We start from the raw sequence: 20,467 nt of genomic DNA, 5'->3' as shown, positions 1-20,467 counted from the left end.
TAAGAGTAGGGAAGGTGGTAAAAAAAGTGAATCAAGATAGTTTAACGGCTGCAGAAAGGCAGTTTGAAGGGGATCTGCCGACTGAGGTAATATGTGCCGAAGTTAGAAATAGGAAAGGTGCGGTCATATTGCTAGGAGTTTTCTATAGGCCCCCAAATAATAATATAGACGTGGAGGAAGAAATTGCAAAACAGATTATGGATATTTGTGGAGGTCTCAGGGTAGTTGTCATGGGTGACTTTAACTTTCCAAATATTGATTGGAACCTCGAGAGGTCGAACAGTTCGGATGGGGCGGTTTTTCTACAGTGTGTGCAGGGGGGTGTCCTGGCACAATATGTGGATTGGTCTACACGAGAGGGGGGCACATTGGAGTTGGTACTGGGTAATGATCCGGGCCAGGAGTTAGATTTGTTTGTGGGAGAGCATTTTGGAGATAGTGACCACAATTCGGTGTCTTTCGTTATTGCAATGGCGAGGGATAGGGCCATACGGCAGGACAAGATTTATAATTGGGGGAGGGGTAATTATGATGCGATTAGGCAAGAATTAGGGAGCATAAGGTGGGAACAGAAATGTCCGGGAGAGGCACAAATGAAAAGTGGAGCTTGTTCAAGGAACAAACACTGGTGTCCTTGATAGGTATGTCCCTGTCAGGCAGGGAGGAAATGGTCCTGTGAGGGAACCATGGTTCACAAAAGAGGTTGAATGTCTTGTCAAGAGGAAAAAGGAAGTGTATGTAAGTATGTGAAAACAAGGTTCAGTTGGGTCGCTTGAGGGTTTCAACGTCGCAAGGAATCAACTTAAAAAAAGGGCTCAGAAGAACTTGGCGGGTCGGATCAAGGAAAACCCAAAGGCCTTTTACTCTTATGTGCGAAATGAAAGAATGACCAGGGTGAGTTTAGGGCCGGTCAAGGACAGTAGTGGGAACTTGTGCCTGGAGTCAGGAGAAATAGGAGAGATGTTGAATGAATACTTTTCTTCAGCGTTCACCAAGGAGAGGGGCCATGTATTTGAGGATGAGTGTGATACAGGCGGGTAGGCTGGAGGAGGTAGATGTTCTGAGGAAGGATGTATTAGCAATTTTGAAAAACCTGAGGGTCAACAAGTCCCCTGGGCCAGATGGGATATATCCAAGGATTCGTTGGGAGGCAAGGGATGCGATTGCAGAGACTTTGGCTTTGATCTTTGGGTCCTCATAGTACACGGGGATAGTGCCTGAGGATGAAATGAAATGAATGAAAATGAAATGAATGAAATGAAAATCGCTTAGTGTCACAAGTAGGCTTCAAATGAAGTTACTGTGAAAAGCCCCTAGTCGCCACATTCCGGCGCCTGTTCGGGGAGGCTGTTACAGGATTGGAGAGTGGCGAACATTGTTCCTCTGTTCAAGCAAGGGAATAGGAATGACCCTGGTAATTATAGGCCTGTAAGCTTTATTTCGGTGATCGATAAGTTAATGGGAAAGGTCCTGAAGGATATGATATATGACCATTTGGAAAGATGCAGCTTAATCCGTGATAGTTAACACGGATTTGTGAAGGGTAAGTCTTGCCTCACCAATTTTTTTTAATTATTTGAGGAGGTAACTGTCTGTGTCGATGAAGGTAAAGCAGTTGATGTTGTATACATGGATATTAGTATGGCGTTTGATAAGGTTCCCCATGGTCGGCTTATGAAGAAAGTAAGGAGGTGTGGGTTCGAGGGAAATTTGGCCAATTGGATAGTAACTGGCTATCACATAGAAGACAAAGTGTGGTGGTGGATGGAAAAATTTCAGACTGGAGACCAGTTACCAGCGGTGTACCACAGGGATCAGTGCTGGGTCCTCAGCTATTTGTGATTTTTATCAATGACTTGAGTAGGGGGCTGAAGGGCGGGTCAGTAAATTTGTCATGACCCCAAGATTGGTGGAGTAGTGGATGAGGTGGAGGCCTGTTGTAGGCTGCAAAGAGACATTGATAGGATGCAGAGCTGGGACGAAAAATAACACTTGGAGTTTAACCCTGATAAGTGCGAGGTGATTCATTTTGGTAGAGAAAATGTGATTGTGGATTAATGGGTCAACTACAGGGTTATGAGGAATGTGGAGGAACCGAGAGATCTTGGGGTTCATGTCCACAGATCTCTGAAGTTTGCCACTCAAGTGGATGGAGCCGTGACGAAGGCTTATAGTGTGTTAGCGTTTATTAACAGGGTGCTTGAGTTTAAGAACCGCGGGGTTATGCTGCAACTATACATGGCCCTGGTGAGACCACATTTGGAGTATTGTGTGCAGTTCTGGTCACCTCATCATAGAAAGGATGTGGAAACATTGGAAAGGGTGCAAAGGAGATTTAACAGGATGCTGCCTGGTTTTCAGGATAGGTCTTATGAGGAAAGGTTGAGGGAGCTAGGGCTTTTCTCTTTGGCGCGGAGGACGATGAGAGGCGACTTAATAGAGGTTTATAAGATGATGAGGGGGATAGAGAGAGTGGACGTTGAGAGACTATTTCCTCGGGTGGATGTAGCTGTTATAAGGGGGCATAACTATAAGATTCAGGGTGGGAGATGTAGGAGAGATATCCGAGGTAGATTATATACTCAGAGAGCGGCTAGGGTGTGGAATGGACTGCCTGCTGTGATAGTGGAGTCGGACACTTTAGGAACTTTCAAGTGGTTATTGGATAGGCACATGGAGCACACCAGAATGACAGGGAGTGGGATAGCTTGATCTTGGTTTCGGACAATGCTCGGCACAACATCGGGGGCCGAAGGGCCTGTTCGGTGCTGTACTGTTCTATGTTCTGTGTTCTAGCCTAGCCAGCACCTTCGCGCCCCCCCCCCTCCCCTGATGGGACCAGCGAGCGCGGCCGTGATCTGTCCAACCTTGGCCCCTGCACCAAGTTCCAGTCCGCCCCCACAATTAGCTCATGTGTGTCCGAGTCGGGAATAGCCTCAAACACATTCTTCGCGAATCCCACATCGTCCTGATTGGGACCGTATACACTTAACAGCGCCACTAACCTCCCCTCCAGCGCCCCTGTCACAATCACATATCTACCCCCCTGATCTGCCGCCACCTTCTCCATCTGGAAGCGTACTCTTTTTGCTGACCAGCACCGCTACCCCTCGAGCCCTTCCATCAAATCCAGAGTAAAACACTTGGCTAACCCAGCCATGTTTAAGTCTCACCTGGTCCTTCACCCTCAAGTGAGTCTCCTGCAGCATTGCCACATCGGCTTTCAAACTTTTAAGATGCGCAAGCACCCTTGATCTCTTGACCGGACCTCCGAGCCCTCTCTCGGTCCATGTGACTATACTTACTGGGGGTTTCTCAACCCCCCTCCCCCACCCACCTTTCTCATCCACCATCACCATACCACCGGGCCCTGCCCCATAAGCCTGACACGCCCTTGTCCGTTGTTAACATCTATCCCCTTCCCCCCTCCCAAGAATCCGCCCTACATTTCCCCTTGAAACAACATCTCCGAACACCCATCCCTTTCCCCCCTCTCGCTCACCTCGTAGGCCAATTGAAACCTGCTATCCAGGCTCCGGCATCCACAGCCCTCCTCTCTCCTCACCTCCGTTCACTAGCTGACTTTAGTTAGCTAGCGCGGATGGCTCCCCCCGCCAAGACCTCTCGCCCCCTCCCACCCAGTCCCAGAGAAAGAAAAAACAAAATCAACAATACAACCCCTACAAATCACTAACATAACATTTAACCATCGCAACACAGAACGCCAATCAACCCACTATTAACATGAACTCTGGAACAATGCAAAGAGAAGTAAATTACAATACACAACAGTACAAAGAAAGTTGTAGCATTTATACGTTTTCCAGCTGCTCAAACACAGTCCACAGTCTCTCTTCCAGTTCCGCTCCGCACGTCTGTCCCAAGCCTTCTGCCCAGACGAACGCCTCAGCCGCATCTGCTGTCGCAAAATAAAAGTATTTGACGTTACCCTCAACTTCGCCGGGGACACCATACCAATTCGCACCCCCTTCTTGTACAGTGCCGCCTTCACTCGGCCAAACGCCGCTCGTCTTTTTGCCAACTCCACTGTCAAGTCCTGGTAGGTCTAACGTCAGCACCACCCCACTGCACCTCGCACTTCTGCTTCTCCCAGATTAACACCGTCTCTTTCATGCAGAACCTCTGGAAGCAGATAATTACTGCCCTTGGCGGCTCGTTCACTTTGGGCTTCGGCCTGAATGACCGATGAGCTCGGTCTAGTTCAAACCGGGAGAGGTTCTCACGCTCCCCATCAGCGCCGCCAACTTCTTAACGAAGGACTCTGTTGGACTTGGGCCCTCTGTCCCTTCGGGCAAACCCACAATTCTCAGATTGTGCCGCCTCGAGCGGTTCTCCAAGTCCTCGAGCTTTGCTCGGAGTCCTCTGTACCCCCGACCACCCTCCGCAGCTCGTCCCCCATCGAGGTGAGCTGGTCGCTGTGCTGCGACACGGCCTCCTCCACTTCCATCATCTTCTCGCCCAGCTCTCTCACCTCGGCCGATGTCTTTGCCACATCCACCCTCACCGGGCCGATTGCCTCCTCCACCAATTACTTCAGTGCCACCGCCATCTCCTTCCTCAAATCCTCCATGTGCCTCGCAAACTGTTTTTCCAGCCCAACCGCCACCACCTCGGTCATCCTCTCCACCGCAAGTAGCGCGGCCCCGCCTTGCGGTTTGGCTTCCGCCATCTTGTCAGCACTTTTGCTCATTCTCTCATTCAGCGGCGAACCCGCATTTCCTCCTTTCTTCGCCGCTGCTCTTCGCATCCTTCAGCGGCTTATTGGTTTTTTCTTTCTTTTCTCTTCTCTCCCCTTTCACCCCCCTGTCCGTCATCAATCTGAATTAAGCTTTTTTTTTGAAAAGGGGAGAAACAAAAACTTTCACCCAACTCCTTTAAACCTTATTTCTTTCTCCTCTACATCCCCACTGAGCGTCCCTGGGCCCGGGCTTCAGCCTTCTTTCTTTCTCCGCTACATCCCCCCTGAGCGTCCCAGGGCCCGGGCTTCAGCCTTCTTTCTTTCTCCTCTACATCCCCCCTGAGCGTACCCTGGGCCCGGGCTTCAGCCTTCTTTCTTTCTCCTCTCCATCCCCCCGAGCGTCCCTGGGCCCGGGCTTCAGCCTTCTTTCTTTCTCCTCGACATCCCCCGACCGTCCCTGGGCCCGGGCTTCAGCCTTCTTTCTTTCTCATCTACATTCCCCCGAGCGTCCCTGGGCCCGGGCTTCAGCCTTCTTTCTTTCTCCTCTACATCCCCCCGAGCGTCCCTGGGCCCGGGCTTCAGCCTTCTTTCTTTCTCCTCTACATCCCCCCGACCGTCCCTGGGCCCGGGCTTCAGCCTTCTTTCTTTCTCATCTACATTCCCCCGAGCGTCCCTGGGCCCGGGCTTCAGCCTTCTTTCTTTCTCCTCTACATCCCCCCGAGCGTCCCTGGGCCCGGGCTTCAGCCTTCTTTCTTTCTCCTCTACATCCCCCCTGAGCGTACCCTGGGCCCGGGCTTCAGCCTTCTTTCTTTCTCCTCTACATCCCACGACCGTCCCTGGGCCCGGGCTTCAGCCTTCTTTCTTTCTCCTCTACAGTCCCCCGATCGTCCCTGGGCCCGGGCTTCAGCCTTCTTTCTTTCTCCTCTACACCCCCCCGAGCGTCCCTGGGCCCGGGCTTCAGCCTTCTTTCTTTCTCCTCTACATCCCGCCGAGTGTCCCTGGGCCCGGGCTTCAGCCTTCTTTCTTTCTCCTCTACATTCCCCCCGAGCGTCCCTGGGCCCGGGCTTCAGCCTTCTTTCTTTCTCCTCTACACCGCCCCCCCCGAGCGTCCCTGGGCCCGGGCTTCAGCCTTCTTTCTTTCTCCTCTACATTCCCCCCGACCTCGCCTGGGCCCGGACTTCAGCCTTCTTTCTTTCTCCTCTACATTACCCCCGAGCGTCCCAGGGCCCCGGCTTCAGCCTTCTTTCTTTCTCCTCTACATCCCCCCGAGCGTCCCTGGGCCCGGGCTTCAGCCTTCTTTCTTTCTCCTCTACACCCCCCCGAGCGTCCCTGGGCCCGGACTTCAGCCTTCTTTCTTTCTCCTCTACATCCCCCCGAGCGTCCCTGGGCCCGGGCTTCAGCCTTCTTTCTTTCTCCTCTACATTCCCCCGACCTCCCCTGGGCCCGGGCTTCAGCCTTCTATCTTTCTCCTCTCCATTCCCCCGACCTCCCCTGGGCCCGGGCTTCAGCCTTCTTTCTTTCTCCTCTACATTCCCCCGACCACCCCTGGGCCCGGGATTCAGCCTTCTTTCTTTCTCCTCTACATCCCCCCCCGAGCGTCCCTGGGCCCGGGCTTCAGCCTTCTTTCTTTCTCCTCTACATCCCCCCTGAGCATCCCTGGGCCCGGGATTCAGCCTTCTTTCTTTCTCCTCTACATCCCCCCGAGCGTCCATGGGCCCGGGCTTCAGCCTTCTTTCTTTCTCCTCTACATTCCCCCGACCTCCCCTGGGCCCGGGCTTCAACCTTCTTTCTTTCTCCTCTACATCCCCCCGACCTCCCCTGGGCCCGGGCTTCAGCCTTCTTTCTTTCTCCTCTACATCCCCCCCGAGCGTCCCTGGGCCCGGGCTTCAGCCTTCTTTCTTTCTCCTCTACATCCCCCCTCAGCGTCTCTGGGCACGGGATTCAGCCTTCTTTCTTTCTCCTCCACATTCCCCCTGAGCGTCCCTGGGCCCGGGCTTCAGCCTTCTTTCTTTCTCCTCTACATCCCCCCGACCTCCCCTGGGCCCGGGCTTCAGCCTTCTTTCTTTCTCCTCTACATCCCCCCGAGCGTCCCTGGGCCCGGGCTTCAGCCTTCTTTCTTTCTCCTCCACATTACCCCGACCTCCCCTGGGCCCGGGCTTCAGCCTTCTTTCTTTCTCCTCTACATTCCCCCGACCTCCCCTGGACCCGGGCTTCAGCCTTCTTTCTTTCTCCTCTACATCCCCCCGAGCGCCCCTGGGCCCGGCCTTCAGCCTTCGTTCTTTCTCCTCTACATCCCCCCCCAAGCGTCCCTGGGCCCGGGCTTCAGCCTTCTTTCTTTCTCCTCTACATTCCACCCGACCTCCCCTGGGCCCGGACTTCAGCCTTCTTTCTTTCTCCTCTACATTCCCCCGAGCGTCCCTGGGCCCGGGCTTCAGCCTTCTTTCTTTCTCCTCCACATTCCCCCTGAGCGTCCCTGGGCCCGGGCTTCAGCCTTCTTTCTTTCTCCTCTACATCCCCCGACCGTCCCTAGGCCCGGGCTTCAGCCTTCTTTCTTTCTCCTCTACATCCCCCCGAGCGTCCCTGGGCTCGGGCTTCAGCCTTCTTTCTTTCTCCTCTACATTCCCCCGAGCGTCCCTGGGCCCGGGCTTCAGCCTTCTTTCTTTCTCCTCTACATCCCCCCGACCTCCCCTGGGCCCGGACTTCAGCCTTCTTTCTTTCTCCTCTACATCCCCCGACCGTCCCTGGGCCCGGGCTTCAGCCTTCTTTCTTTCTCCTCGACATCCCCCCAAGCGTCCCTGGGCCCGGGCTCCAGCCTTCTTTCTTTCTCCTCTACATCCCCCCGAGCGTCCCTGGGCCCGGGCTTCAGCCTTCTTTCTTTCTCCTCTACATCCCCCCGAGCGTCCCTGGGCTCGGGCTTCAGCCTTCTTTCTTTCTCCTCTACATCCCCCCCGAGCGTCCCTGGGCCCGGGCTTCAGCCTTCTTTCTTTCTCCTCTACATCCCCCCCGAGCGTCCCTGGGCCCGGACTTCAGCCTTCTTTCTTTCTCCTCTACATCCCCCCCGACCTCCCCTGGGCTCGGACTTCAGCCTTCTTTCTTTCTCCTCGACATTCCCCCCCCCCCCCCCCCCCGAGCGTCCCTGGGCCCGGGCTTCAGCCTTCTTTCTTTCTCCTCTACATCCCCCCCCGAGCGTCCCTGGGCCCGGGCTTCAGCCTTCTTTCTTTCTCCTCAACATCCCCCCGAGCGGCCCTGGGCCCGGGCTTCAGCCTTCTTTCTTTCTCCTCTAGATCCCCCCGAGCGTCCCTGGGCGCGGGCTTCAGTCTTCTTTCTTTCTCCTCTACATTCCCCCCCAAGCGTCCCTGTCTCGGGCTTCAGCCTTCTTTCTTTCTCCTCTACATCCCCCTGAGCGTCCCTGGGTCCGGGCTCCAGCCTTCTATCTTTCTCCTCTACATCTCGCCGAGCGTCCCTGGGCCCGGGCTTCAGCCTTCTTTCTTTCTCCTCTACATCCCCCCGAGCGTCCCTGGGCCCGGGCTTCAGCCTTCTTTCTTTCTCCTCTACATTACCCCTGAGCGTCCCTGGGCTCGGACTTCAGCCTTCTTTCTTTCTCCTCTACATTCCCCCGAGCGTCCCTGGGCACGGGCTTCAGCCTTCTTTCTTTCTCCTCTACATCCCCCCGAGCGTCCCTGGGCTCGGACTTCAGCCTTCTTTCTTTCTCCTCTACATCCCCCCGAGCGTCCCTGGGCCCGGGCTTCAGCCTTCTTTCTTTCTCCTCTACATCCCCCCGAGCGTCCCTGGGCCCGGGCTTCAGCCTTCTTTCTTTCTCCTCTACATTCCCCCCCGAGCGTCCCTGGGCCCGGGCTTCAGCCTTTTTCTTTCTCCTCTACATCCCCCCGAGCGTCCCTGGGCCCGGACTTCAGCCTTCTTTCTTTCTCCTCTACATCCCCCCGACCTGCCTGGGCCCGGGCTTCAGCCTTCTTTCTTTCTCCTCTACATCCCCCCGAGCGTCCCTGAACCCGGGCTTCAGCCTTCTTTCTTTCTCCTCTACATTCCCCCGACCTCCCCTGGGCCCGGGCTTCAGCCTTCTTTCTTTCTCCTCTACATTCCCCCGACCTCCCCTGGGCCCGGGCTTCAGCCTTCTTTCTCCTCTACATTCCCCCGACCTCCCCTGGGCCCGGGCCTCAGCCTTCTTTCTTTCTCCTCTACATCCCCCCCGAGCGTCCCTGGGCCCGGGCTTCAGCCTTCTTTCTTTCTGCTCTACATCCCCCCTGAGCGTCCCTGGGCCCGGGCTTCAGCCTTCTTTCTTTCTCCTCTACATCCCCCCGAGCGTCCCTGGGCCCGGGCTTCAGCCTTCTTTCTTTCTCCTCTACATTCCCCCGACCTCCCCTGGGCCCGGGATTCAGCCTTCTTTCTTTCTCCTCTACATCCCCCCGACCTCCCCTGGGCCCGGGCTTCAGCCTTCTTTCTTTCTCTTCTACATCCCCCCCGAGCGTCCCTGGGCCCGGGATTCAGCCTTCTTTCTTTCTCCTCTACACCCCCCCCGAGCGTCCCTGGGCCGGGATTCAGCCTTCTTTCTTTCTCCTCTACATCCCCCTGAGCGTCCCTGGGCCCGGGCTTCAGCCTTCTTTCTTTCTCCTCTACATCCCCCCGAGCGTCCCTGGGCCCGGGCTTCAGCCTTCTTTCTTTCTCCTCTACATTCCCCCGACCTCCCCTGGGCCCGGGCTTCAGCCTTCTATCTTTCTCCTCTCCATTCCCCCGACCTCCCCAGGGCCCGGGCTTCAGCCTTCTTTCTTTCTCCTCTACATCCCCCCTGAGCGTCTCTGGGCCCGGGCTTCAGCCTTCTTTCTTTCTCCTCTACATCCCCCCGAGCGTCCCTGGGCCCGGGCTTCAGCCTTCTTTCTTTCTCCTCTACATTCCCCCGACCTCCCCTGGGCCCGGGCTTCAGCCTTCTATCTTTCTCCTCTCCATTCCCCCGACCTCCCCAGGGCCCGGGCTTCAGCCTTCTTTCTTTCTCCTCTACATCCCCCCTGAGCGTCTCTTGGCCCGGGATTCAGCCTTCTTTCTTTCTCCTCTACATCCCCCCGACCTCCCCTGGGCCCGGGCTTCAGCCTTCTTACTTTCTCCTCTACATCCCCCCGAGCGTCCCTGGGCCCCGGCTTCAGCCTTCTTTCTTTTTCCTCCACATTCCCCCGACCTCCCCTGGGCCCGGGCTTCAGCCTTCTTTCTTTCTCCTCTACATTCCCCCGACTTCCCCTGGGCCCGGGCTTCAGCCTTCTTTCTTTCTCCTCTACATCCCCCCGAGCGCCCCTGGGCAGGCCTTCAGCCTTCTTTCTTTCTCCTCTACATCCCCCCGAGCGTCCCTGGGCTCGGGCTTCAGCCTTCTTTCTTTCTCCTCTACATTCCCCCCGACCTCGCCTGGGCCCGGACTTCAGCCTTCTTTCTTTCTCCTCTACATCCCCCCGAGCGTCCCTGGGCCCGGGCTTCAGCCTTCTTTCTTTCTCCTCTACACCCCCCCCCCCCCCGAGCGTCCCTGGGCCCAGGCTTCAGCCTTCTTTCTTTCTCCTCTACATCCCCCCCGAGCGTCCCTGGGCCCGGGCTTCAGCCTTCTTTCTTTCTCCTCTACACCCCCCCGAGCGTCCCTGGGCCCGGGCTTCAGCCTTCTTTCTTTCTCCTCTACATCCCCCTGAGCGTCCCTGGGCCCGGGCTTCAGCCTTCTTTCTTTCTCCTCTACATTCCCCCCCGAGCGTCCATGGGCCCGGACTTCAGCCTTCTTTCTTTCTCCTCTACATCCCCCCGAGCGTCCATGGGCCCGGGCTTCAGCCTTCTTTCTTTCTCCTCTACATTCCCCCGACCTCCCCTGGGCCCGGGCTTCAGCCTTCTATCTTTCTCCTCTCCATTCCCCCGACCTCCCCTGGGCCCGGGCTTCAGCCTTCTTTCTCCTCTACATTCCCCCGACCTCCCCTGGGCCCGGGATTCAGCCTTCTTTCTTTCTCCTCTACATCCCCCCCCCCCCGAGCGTCCCTGGGCCCGGGCTTCAGCCTTCTTTCTTTCTCCTCTACATCCCCCCGAGCGTCCCTGGGCCCGGGCTTCAGCCTTCTTTCTTTCTCCTCTACATTCCCCCGACCTCCCCTGGGCCCGGGCTTCAGCCTTCTTTCTTTCTCCTCTACATCCCCCCGACCTCCCCTGGGCCCGGGCTTCAGCCTTCTTTCTTTCTCCTCTACATCCCCCCGAGCGTCCCTGGGCCCGGGCTTCAGCCTTCTTTCTTTCTCCTCTACATCCCCCCGACCTCCCCTGGGCCCGGGCTTCAGCCTTCTTTCTTTCTCCTCTACATTCCCCCGAGCGTCCCTGGGCCCGGGCTTCAGCCTTCTTTCTTTCTCCTCCACATTCCCCCTGAGCGTCCCTGGGCCCGGGCTTCAGCCTTCTTTCTTTCTCCTCTACATCCCCCGACCGTCCCTAGGCCCGGGCTTCAGCCTTCTTTCTTTCTCCTCTACATCCCCCCGAGCGTCCCTGGGCTCGGGCTTCAGCCTTCTTTCTTTCTCCTCTACATTCCCCCGAGCGTCCCTGGGCCCGGGCTTCAGCCTTCTTTCTTTCTCCTCTACATCCCCCCGACCTCCCCTGGGCCCGGACTTCAGCCTTCTTTCTTTCTCCTCTACATCCCCCGACCGTCCCTGGGCCCGGGCTTCAGCCTTCTTTCTTTCTCCTCGACATCCCCCCAAGCGTCCCTGGGCCCGGGCTCCAGCCTTCTTTCTTTCTCCTCTACATCCCCCCGAGCGTCGCTGGGCCCGGGCTTCAGCCTTCTTTCTTTCTCCTCTACATCCCCCCGAGCGTCCCTGGGCTCGGGCTTCAGCCTTCTTTCTTTCTCCTCTACATCCCCCCCGACTTCCCCTGTGCTCGGACTTCAGCCTTCTTTCTTTCTCCTCGACATTCCCCCCCCCCCCCCCCCCCCGAGCGTCCCTGGGCCCGGGCTTCAGCCTTCTTTCTTTCTCCTCTACATCCCCCCCGAGCGTCCCTGGGCCCGGGCTTCAGCCTTCTTTCTTTCTCCTCAACATCCCCCCGAGCGGCCCTGGGCCCGGGCTTCAGCCTTCTTTCTTTCTCCTCTAGATCCCCCCGAGCGTCCCTGGGCGCGGGCTTCAGTCTTCTTTCTTTCTCCTCTACATTCCGCCCCAAGCGTCCCTGTCTCGGGCTTCAGCCTTCTTTCTTTCTCCTCTACATCCCCCTGAGCGTCCCTGGGTCCGGGCTCCAGCCTTCTATCTTTCTCCTCTACATCTCCCCGAGCGTCCCTGGGCCCGGGCTTCAGCCTTCTTTCTTTCTCCTCTACATCCCCCCGAGCGTCCCTGGGCCCGGGCTTCAGCCTTCTTTCTTTCTCCTCTACATTACCCCTGAGCGTCCCTGGGCTCGGACTTCAGCCTTCTTTCTTTCTCCTCTACATTCCCCCGAGCGTCCCTGGGCACGGGCTTCAGCCTTCTTTCTTTCTCCTCTACATCCCCCCGAGCGTCCCTGGGCTCGGACTTCAGCCTTCTTTCTTTCTCCTCTACATCCCCCCGAGCGTCCCTGGGCCCGGGCTTCAGCCTTCTTTCTTTCTCCTCTACATCCCCCCGAGCGTCCCTGGGCCCGGGCTTCAGCCTTCTTTCTTTCTCCTCTACATTCCCCCCCGAGCGTCCCTGGGCCCGGGCTTCAGCCTTTTTCTTTCTCCTCTACATCCCCCCGAGCGTCCCTGGGCCCGGACTTCAGCCTTCTTTCTTTCTCCTCTACATCCCCCCGACCTGCCTGGGCCCGGGCTTCAGCCTTCTTTCTTTCTCCTCTACATCCCCCCGAGCGTCCCTGAACCCGGGCTTCAGCCTTCTTTCTTTCTCCTCTACATTCCCCCGACCTCCCCTGGGCCCGGGCTTCAGCCTTCTTTCTTTCTCCTCTACATTCCCCCGACCTCCCCTGGGCCCGGGCTTCAGCCTTCTTTCTCCTCTACATTCCCCCGACCTCCCCTGGGCCCGGGCTTCAGCCTTCTTTCTTTCTCCTCTACATCCCCCCCCGAGCGTCCCTGGGCCCGGGCTTCAGCCTTCTTTCTTTCTGCTCTACATCCCCCCTGAGCGTCCCTGGGCCCGGGCTTCAGCCTTCTTTCTTTCTCCTCTACATTCCCCCGAGCGTCCCTGGGCCCGGACTTCAGCCTTCTTTCTTTCTCCTCTACATCCCCCGACCGTCCCTGGGCCCGGGCTTCAGCCTTATTTCTTTCTCCTCGACATCCCGCCGAGCGTCCCTGGGCTCGGGCTTCAGCCTTCTTTCTTTATCCTCTACATCCCCCCCGAGCGTCCCTGGGCCCGGGATTCAGCCTTCTTTCTTTCTCCTCTACACCCCCCCGAGCGTCCCTGGGCCGGGATTCAGCCTTCTTTCTTTCTCATCTACATCCCCCTGAGCGTCCCTGGGCCCGGGCTTCAGCCTTCTTTCTTTCTCCTCTACATCCCCCCGAGCGTCCCTGGGCCCGGGCTTCAGCCTTCTTTCTTTCTCCTCTACATTCCCCCGACCTCCCCTGGGCCCGGGCTTCAGCCTTCTATCTTTCTCCTCTCCATTCCCCCGACCTCCCCAGGGCCCGGGCTTCAGCCTTCTTTCTTTCTCCTCTACATCCCCCGACCGTCCCTGGGCCCGGGCTTCAGCCTTCTTTCTTTCTCCTCGACATCCCCCCAAGCGTCCCTGGGCCCGGGCTCCAGCCTTCTTTCTTTCTCCTCTACATCCCCCCGAGCGTCCCTGGGCCCGGGCTTCAGCCTTCTTTCTTTCTCCTCTACATCCCCCCGAGCGTCCCTGGGCTCGGGCTTCAGCCTTCTTTCTTTCTCCTCTACATCCCCCCCGACCTCCCCTGGGCTCGGACTTCAGCCTTCTTTCTTTCTCCTCGACATTCCCCCCCCCCCCCCGAGCGTCCCTGGGCCCGGGCTTCAGCCTTCTTTCTTTCTCCTCTACATCCCCCCCGAGCGTCCCTGGGCCCGGGCTTCAGCCTTCTTTCTTTCTCCTCAACATCCCCCCGAGCGGCCCTGGGCCCGGGCTTCAGCCTTCTTTCTTTCTCCTCTAGATCCCCCCGAGCGTCCCTGGGCGCGGGCTTCAGTCTTCTTTCTTTCTCCTCTACATTCCCCCCCAAGCGTCCCTGTCTCGGGCTTCAGCCTTCTTTCTTTCTCCTCTACATCCCCCTGAGCGTCCCTGGGTCCGGGCTCCAGCCTTCTATCTTTCTCCTCTACATCTCCCCGAGCGTCCCTGGGCCCGGGCTTCAGCCTTCTTTCTTTCTCCTCTACATCCCCCCGAGCGTCCCTGGGCCCGGGCTTCAGCCTTCTTTCTTTCTCCTCTACATTACCCCTGAGCGTCCCTGGGCTCGGACTTCAGCCTTCTTTCTTTCTCCTCTACATTCCCCCGAGCGTCCCTGGGCACGGGCTTCAGCCTTCTTTCTTTCTCCTCTACATCCCCCCGAGCGTCCCTGGGCCCGGGCTTCAGCCTTCTTTCTTTCTCCTCTACATCCCCCCGGGCGTCCCTGGGCCCGGGCTTCAGCCTTCTTTCTTTCTCCTCTACATTCCCCCCCGAGCGTCCCTGGGCCCGGGCTTCAGCCTTTTTCTTTCTCCTCTACATCCCCCCGAGCGTCCCTGGGCCCGGACTTCAGCCTTCTTTCTTTCTCCTCTACATCCCCCCGACCTGCCTGGGCCCGGGCTTCAGCCTTCTTTCTTTCTCCTCTACATCCCCCCGAGCGTCCCTGAACCCGGGCTTCAGCCTTCTTTCTTTCTCCTCTACATTCCCCCGACCTCCCCTGGGCCCGGGCTTCAGCCTTCTTTCTTTCTCCTCTACATTCCCCCGACCTCCCCTGGGCCCGGGCTTCAGCCTTCTTTCTCCTCTACATTCCCCCGACCTCCCCTGGGCCCGGGCTTCAGCCTTCTTTCTTTCTCCTCTACATCCCCCCCGAGCGTCCCTGGGCCCGGGCTTCAGCCTTCTTTCTTTCTGCTCTACATCCCCCCTGAGCGTCCCTGGGCCCGGGCTTCAGCCTTCTTTCTTTCTCCTCTACATTCCCCCGAGCGTCCCTGGGCCCGGACTTCAGCCTTCTTTCTTTCTCCTCTACATCCCCCTACCGTCCCTGGGCCCCGGCTTCAGCCTTATTTCTTTCTCCTCGACATCCCGCCGAGCGTCCCTGGGCTCGGGCTTCAGCCTTCTTTCTTTATCCTCTACATCCCCCCCGAGCGTCCCTGGGCCCGGGATTCAGCCTTCTTTCTTTCTCCTCTACACCCCCCCGAGCGTCCCTGGGCCGGGATTCAGCCTTCTTTCTTTCTCCTCTACATCCCCCTGAGCGTCCCTGGGCCCGGGCTTCAGCCTTCTTTCTTTCTCCTCTACATCCCCCCGAGCGTCCCTGGGCCCGGGCTTCAGCCTTCTTTCTTTCTCCTCTACATTCCCCCGACCTCCCCTGGGCCCGGGCTTCAGCCTTCTATCTTTCTCCTCTCCATTCCCCCGACCTCCCCAGGGCCCGGGCTTCAGCCTTCTTTCTTTCTCCTCTACATCCCCCCTGAGCGTCTCTGGGCCCGGGCTTCAGCCTTCTTTCTTTCTCCTCTACATCCCCCCGAGCGTCCCTGGGCCCGGGCTTCAGCCATCTTTCTTTCTCCTCTACATTCCCCCGACCTCCCCTGGGCCCGGGCTTCAGCCTTCTATCTTTCTCCTCTCCATTCCCCCGACCTCCCCAGGGCCCGGGCTTCAGCCTTCTTTCTTTCTCCTCTACATCCCCCCTGAGCGTCTCTGGGCCCGGGATTCAGCCTTCTTTCTTTCTCCTCTACATCCCCCCGACCTCCCCTGGGCCCGGGCTTCAGCCTTCTTACTTTCTCCTCTACATCCCCCCGAGCGTCCCTGGGCCCCGGCTTCAGCCTTCTTTCTTTTTCCTCCACATTCCCCCGACCTCCCCTGGGCCCGGGCTCCAGCCTTCTTTCTTTCTCCTCTACATTCCCCCGACTTCCCCTGGGCCCGGGCTTCAGCCTTCTTTCTTTCTCCTCTACATCCCCCCGAGCGCCCCTGGGCAGGCCTTCAGCCTTCTTTCTTTCTCCTCTACATCCCCCCGAGCGTCCCTGGGCTCGGGCTTCAGCCTTCTTTCTTTCTCCTCTACATTCCCCCCGACCTCGCCTGGGCCCGGACTTCAGCCTTCTTTCTTTCTCCTCTACATCCCCCCGAGCGTCCCTGGGCTCGGACTTCAGCCTTCTTTCTTTCTCCTCTACACCCCCCCCCCCCCGAGCGTCCCTGGGCCAGGGCTTCAGCCTTCTTTCTTTCTCCTCTACACCCCCCCCCCCCGAGCGTCCCTGGGCCCAGGCTTCAGCCTTCTTTCTTTCTCCTCTACATCCCCCCCGAGCGTCCCTGGGCCCGGGCTTCAGCCTTCTTTCTTTCTCCTCTACACCCCCCCGAGCGTCCCTGGGCCCGGGCTTCAGCCTTCTTTCTTTCTCCTCTACATCCCCCTGAGCGTCCCTGGGCCCGGGCTTCAGCCTTCTTTCTTTCTCCTCCACATTCCCCCCCGAGCGTCCCTGGGCCCGGACTTCAGCCTTCTTTCTTTCTCCTCTACATCCCCCCGAGCGTCCATGGGCCCGGGCTTCAGCCTTCTTTCTTTCTCCTCTACATTCCCCCGACCTCCCCTGGGCCCGGGCTTCAGCCTTCTATCTTTCTCCTCTCCATTCCCCCGACCTCCCCTGGGCCCGGGCTTCAGCCTTCTTTCTCCTCTACATTCCCCCGACCTCCCCTGGGCCCGGGATTCAGCCTTCTTTCTTTCTCCTCTACATCCCCCCCCCCGAGCGTCCCTGGGCCCGGGCTTCAGCCTTCTTTCTTTCTCCTCTACATCCCCCCCGAGCGTCCCTGGGCCCGGGCTTCAGCCTTCTTTCTTTCTCCTCTACATTCCCCCGACCTCCCCTGGGCCCGGGCTTCAGCCTTCTTTCTTTCTCCTCTACATCCCCCCGACCTCCCCTGGGCCCGGGCTTCAGCCTTCTTTCTTTCTCCTCTACATCCCCCCGAGCGTCCCTGGGCCCGGGCTTCAGCCTTCTTTCTTTCTCCTCCACATTCCCCCGACATCCCCTGGGCCCGGGCTTCAGCCTTCTTTCTTTCTCCTCTACATTCCCCCGAACTCCCCTGGGCCCGGGCTTCAGCCTTCTTTCTTTCTCCTCTACATCCCCCCGAGCGTCCCTGGGCCCGGCCTTCAGCCTTCGTTCTTTCTCCTCTACATCCCACCCGAGCGTCCCTGGGCCCGGGCTTCAGCCTTCTTTCTTTCTCCTCTACATTCCACCCGACCTCCCCTGGGCCCGGACTTCAGCCTTCTTTCTTTCTCCTCCACATTCCCCCTGAGCGTCCCTGGGCCCGGGCTTCAGCCTTCTTTCTTTCTCCTCTACATCCCCCCGAGCGTCCCTGGGCTCGGGCTTCAGCCTTCTTTCTTTCTCCTCTACATCCCCCCGAGCGTCCCTGGGCTCGGGCTTCAGCCTTCTTTCTTTCTCCTCTACATTCCCCCGAGCGTCCCTGGGCCCGGACTTCAGCCTTATTTCTTTCTCCTCGACATCCCGCCGAGCGTCCCTGGGCTCGGGCTTCAGCCTTCTTTCTTTATGCTCTACATCCCCCCGAGCGTCCCTAGCCCCGGGCTTCAGCCTTCTTTCTTTCTCCTCTACATCCCCCGAGCGTCCCTGGGCCCGGGCTTCAGCCTTCTTTCTTTCTCCTCTACATCCCCCCGAGCGTCCCTGGGCTCGGGCTTCAGCCTTCTTTCTTTCTCCTCTACATCCCCCCGAGCGTCCCTGGGCCCGGGCTTCAGCCTTCTTTCTTTCTCCTCTACATCCCCCCGACCTCCCCTGGGCCCGGGCTTCAGCCTTCTTTCTTTCTCCTCTACATCCCCCCGACCTCCCCTGGGCCCGGGCTTCAGCCTTCTTTCTTTCTCCTCAACATCCCCCCGAGCGTCCCTGGGTCCGGGCTTCAGCCTTCTTTCTTTCTCCTCAACATCCCCCCGAGCGTCCCTGTCTCGGGCTTCAGCCTTCTTTCTTTCTCCTCTACATCCCCCTGAGCGTCCCTGGGCCCGGGCTCCAGCCTTCTTTCTTTCTCCTCTATATCCCCCCGAGCGTCCCTGGGCCCGGGCTTCAGCCTTCTTTCTTTCTCCTCTACATTCCCCCGACCTCCCCTGGGCCCGGGCTTCAGCCTTCTATCTTTCTCCTCTCCATTCCCCCGACCTCCCCTGGGCCCGGGCTTCAGCCTTCTTTCTCCTCTACATTCCCCCGACCTCCCCTGGGCCCGGGATTCAGCCTTCTTTCTTTCTCCTCTACATCCCCCCCCCCCCCGAGCGTCCCTGGGCCCGGGCTTCAGCCTTCTTTCTTTCTCCTCTACATCCCCCCTGAGCGTCCCTGGGCCCGGGATTCAGCCTTCTTTCTTTCTCCTCTACATCCCCCCGAGCGTCCCTGGGCCCGGGCTTCAGCCTTCTTTCTTTCTCCTCTACATTCCCCCGACCTCCCCTGTGCCCGGGCTTCAGCCTTCTTTCTTTCTCCTCTACATCCCCCCGACCTCCCCTGGGCCCGGGCTTCAGCCTTCTTTCTTTCTCCTCTACATCCCCCCCGAGCGTCCCTGGGCCCGGGCTTCAGCCTTCTTTCTTTCTCCTCTACATCCCCCCTGAGCGTCTCTGGGCATGGGATTCAGCCTTCTTTCTTTCTCCTCCACATCCCCCCTGAGCGTCCCTGGGCCCGGGCTTCAGCCTTCTTTCTTTCTCCTCTACATCCCCCCGACCTCCCCTGGGCCCGGGCTTCAGCCTTCTTTCTTTCTCCTCTACATCCCCCCGAGCGTCCCTGGGCCCGGGCTTCAGCCTTCTTTCTTTCTCCTCCACATTCCCCCGACCTCCCCTGGGCCCGGGCTTCAGCCTTCTTTCTTTCTCCTCTACATTCCCCCGAACTCCCCTGGGCCCGGGCTTCAGCCTTCTTTCTTTCTCCTCTACATCCCCCCGAGCGTCCCTGGGCCCGGCCTTCAGCCTTCGTTCTTTCTCCTCTACATCCCCCCCGAGCGTCCCTGGGCCCGGGCTTCAGCCTTCTTTCTTTCTCCTCTACATTCCACCCGACCTCCCCTGGGCCCGGACTTCAGCCTTCTTTCTTTCTCCTCCACATTCCCCCTGAGCGTCCCTGGGCCCGGGCTTCAGCCTTCTTTCTTTCTCCTCTACATTCCCCCTGAGCATCCCTGGGCTCGGACTTCAGCCTTCTTTCTTTCTCCTCTACATTCCCCCGAGCCTCCCTGGGCACGGGCTTCAGCCTTCTTTCTTTCTCCTCTACATCCCCCCGAGAGTCCCTGGGCTCGGACTTCAGCCTTCTTTCTTTCTCCTCTACATCCCCCCGAGCGTCCCTGGGCCCGGGCTTCAGCCTTCTTTCTTTCTCCTCTACATCCCCCCGAGCGTCCCTGGGCCCGGGCTTCAGCCTTCTTTCTTTCTCCTCGACATCCCCCCGAGCGTCGCTGGGCCCGGGCTTCATCCTTGTTTCTTTCTCCTCTACATCCCCCCGACCTCCCCTGGGCTCGGACTTCAGCCTTCTTTCTTTCTCCTCTACATCCCCCCCGAGCGTCCCTGGGCCCGGGCTTCAGCCTTCTTTCTTTCTCCTCTACATCCCCCCGACCTCCCCTGGGCTCGGACTTCAGCCTTCTTTCTTTCTCCTCTACATCCCCCTGAGCGTCCCTGGGCCCGGGCTTCAGCCTTCTTTCTTTCTCCTCTACATTCCCCCCGAGCGTCCCTGGGCCCGGACTTCAGCCTTCTTTCTTTCTCCTCTACATCCCCCCGAGCGTCCCTGGGCCCGGGCTTCAGCCTTCTTTCTTTCTCCTCTACATTCCCCCGACCTCCCCTGGGCCCGAGCTTCAGCCTTCTATCTTTCTCCTCTCCATTCTCCCGACCTCCCTTGGGCCCGGGCTTCAGCCTTCTTTCTCCTCTACATTCCCCCGACCTCCCCTGGGCCCGGGATTCAGCCTTCTTTCTTTCTCCTCTACATCCCCGCCCCCCCCCCCCCCCCCGAGCGTCCCTGGGCCCGGGCTTCAGCCTTCTTTCTTTCTCCTCGACATCCCCCCTGAGCGTCCCTGGGCCCGGGATTCAGCCTTCTTTCTTTCTCCTCTACATCCCCCCGAGCGTCCCTGGGCCCGGGCTACAGCCTTCTTTCTTTCTCCTCTACATTCCCCCGACCTCCCCTGGGCCCGGGCTTCAGCCTTCTTTCTTTCTCCTCTACATTCCCCCGACCTCCCCAGGGCCCGGGCTTCAGCCTTCTTTCTTTCTCCTCTACATCCCCCCCGAGCGTCCCTGTGCCCGGGCTTCAGCCTTCTTTCTTTCTCCTCTACATCCCCCCTGAGCGTCTCTGGGCACGGGATTCAGCCTTCTTTCTTTCTCCTCTACATCCCCCCGACCTCCCCTGGGCCCGGGCTTCAGCCTTCTTACTTTCTCCTCTACATCCCCCCGAGCGTCCCTGGGCCCGGGCTTCAGCCTTCTTTCTTTCTCCTCCACATTCCCCCGACCTCCCCTGGGCCCGGGCTTCAGCCTTCTTTCTTTCTCCTCTACATTCCCCCGACCTCCCCTGGGCCCGGGCTTCAGCCTTCTTTCTTTCTCCTCTACATCCCCCCGAACGTCCCTGGGCTCGGGCTTCAGCCTTCTTTCTTTCTCCTCTACATTCCACCCGACCTCCCCTGGGCCCGGACTTCAGCCTTCTTTCTTTCTCCTCCACATTCCCCATGAGCGTCCCTGGGCCCGGGCTTCAGCCTTCTTTCTTTCTCCTCCACATTCCCCTTGAGCGTCCCTGGGCCCGGGCT

This window comes from Scyliorhinus torazame, chromosome 20 (genome assembly GCF_047496885.1).
Source record: "Scyliorhinus torazame isolate Kashiwa2021f chromosome 20, sScyTor2.1, whole genome shotgun sequence".
NCBI lineage: Eukaryota > Metazoa > Chordata > Chondrichthyes > Carcharhiniformes > Scyliorhinidae > Scyliorhinus > Scyliorhinus torazame.
Note: the sequence above shows the minus strand (reverse complement) of the source record.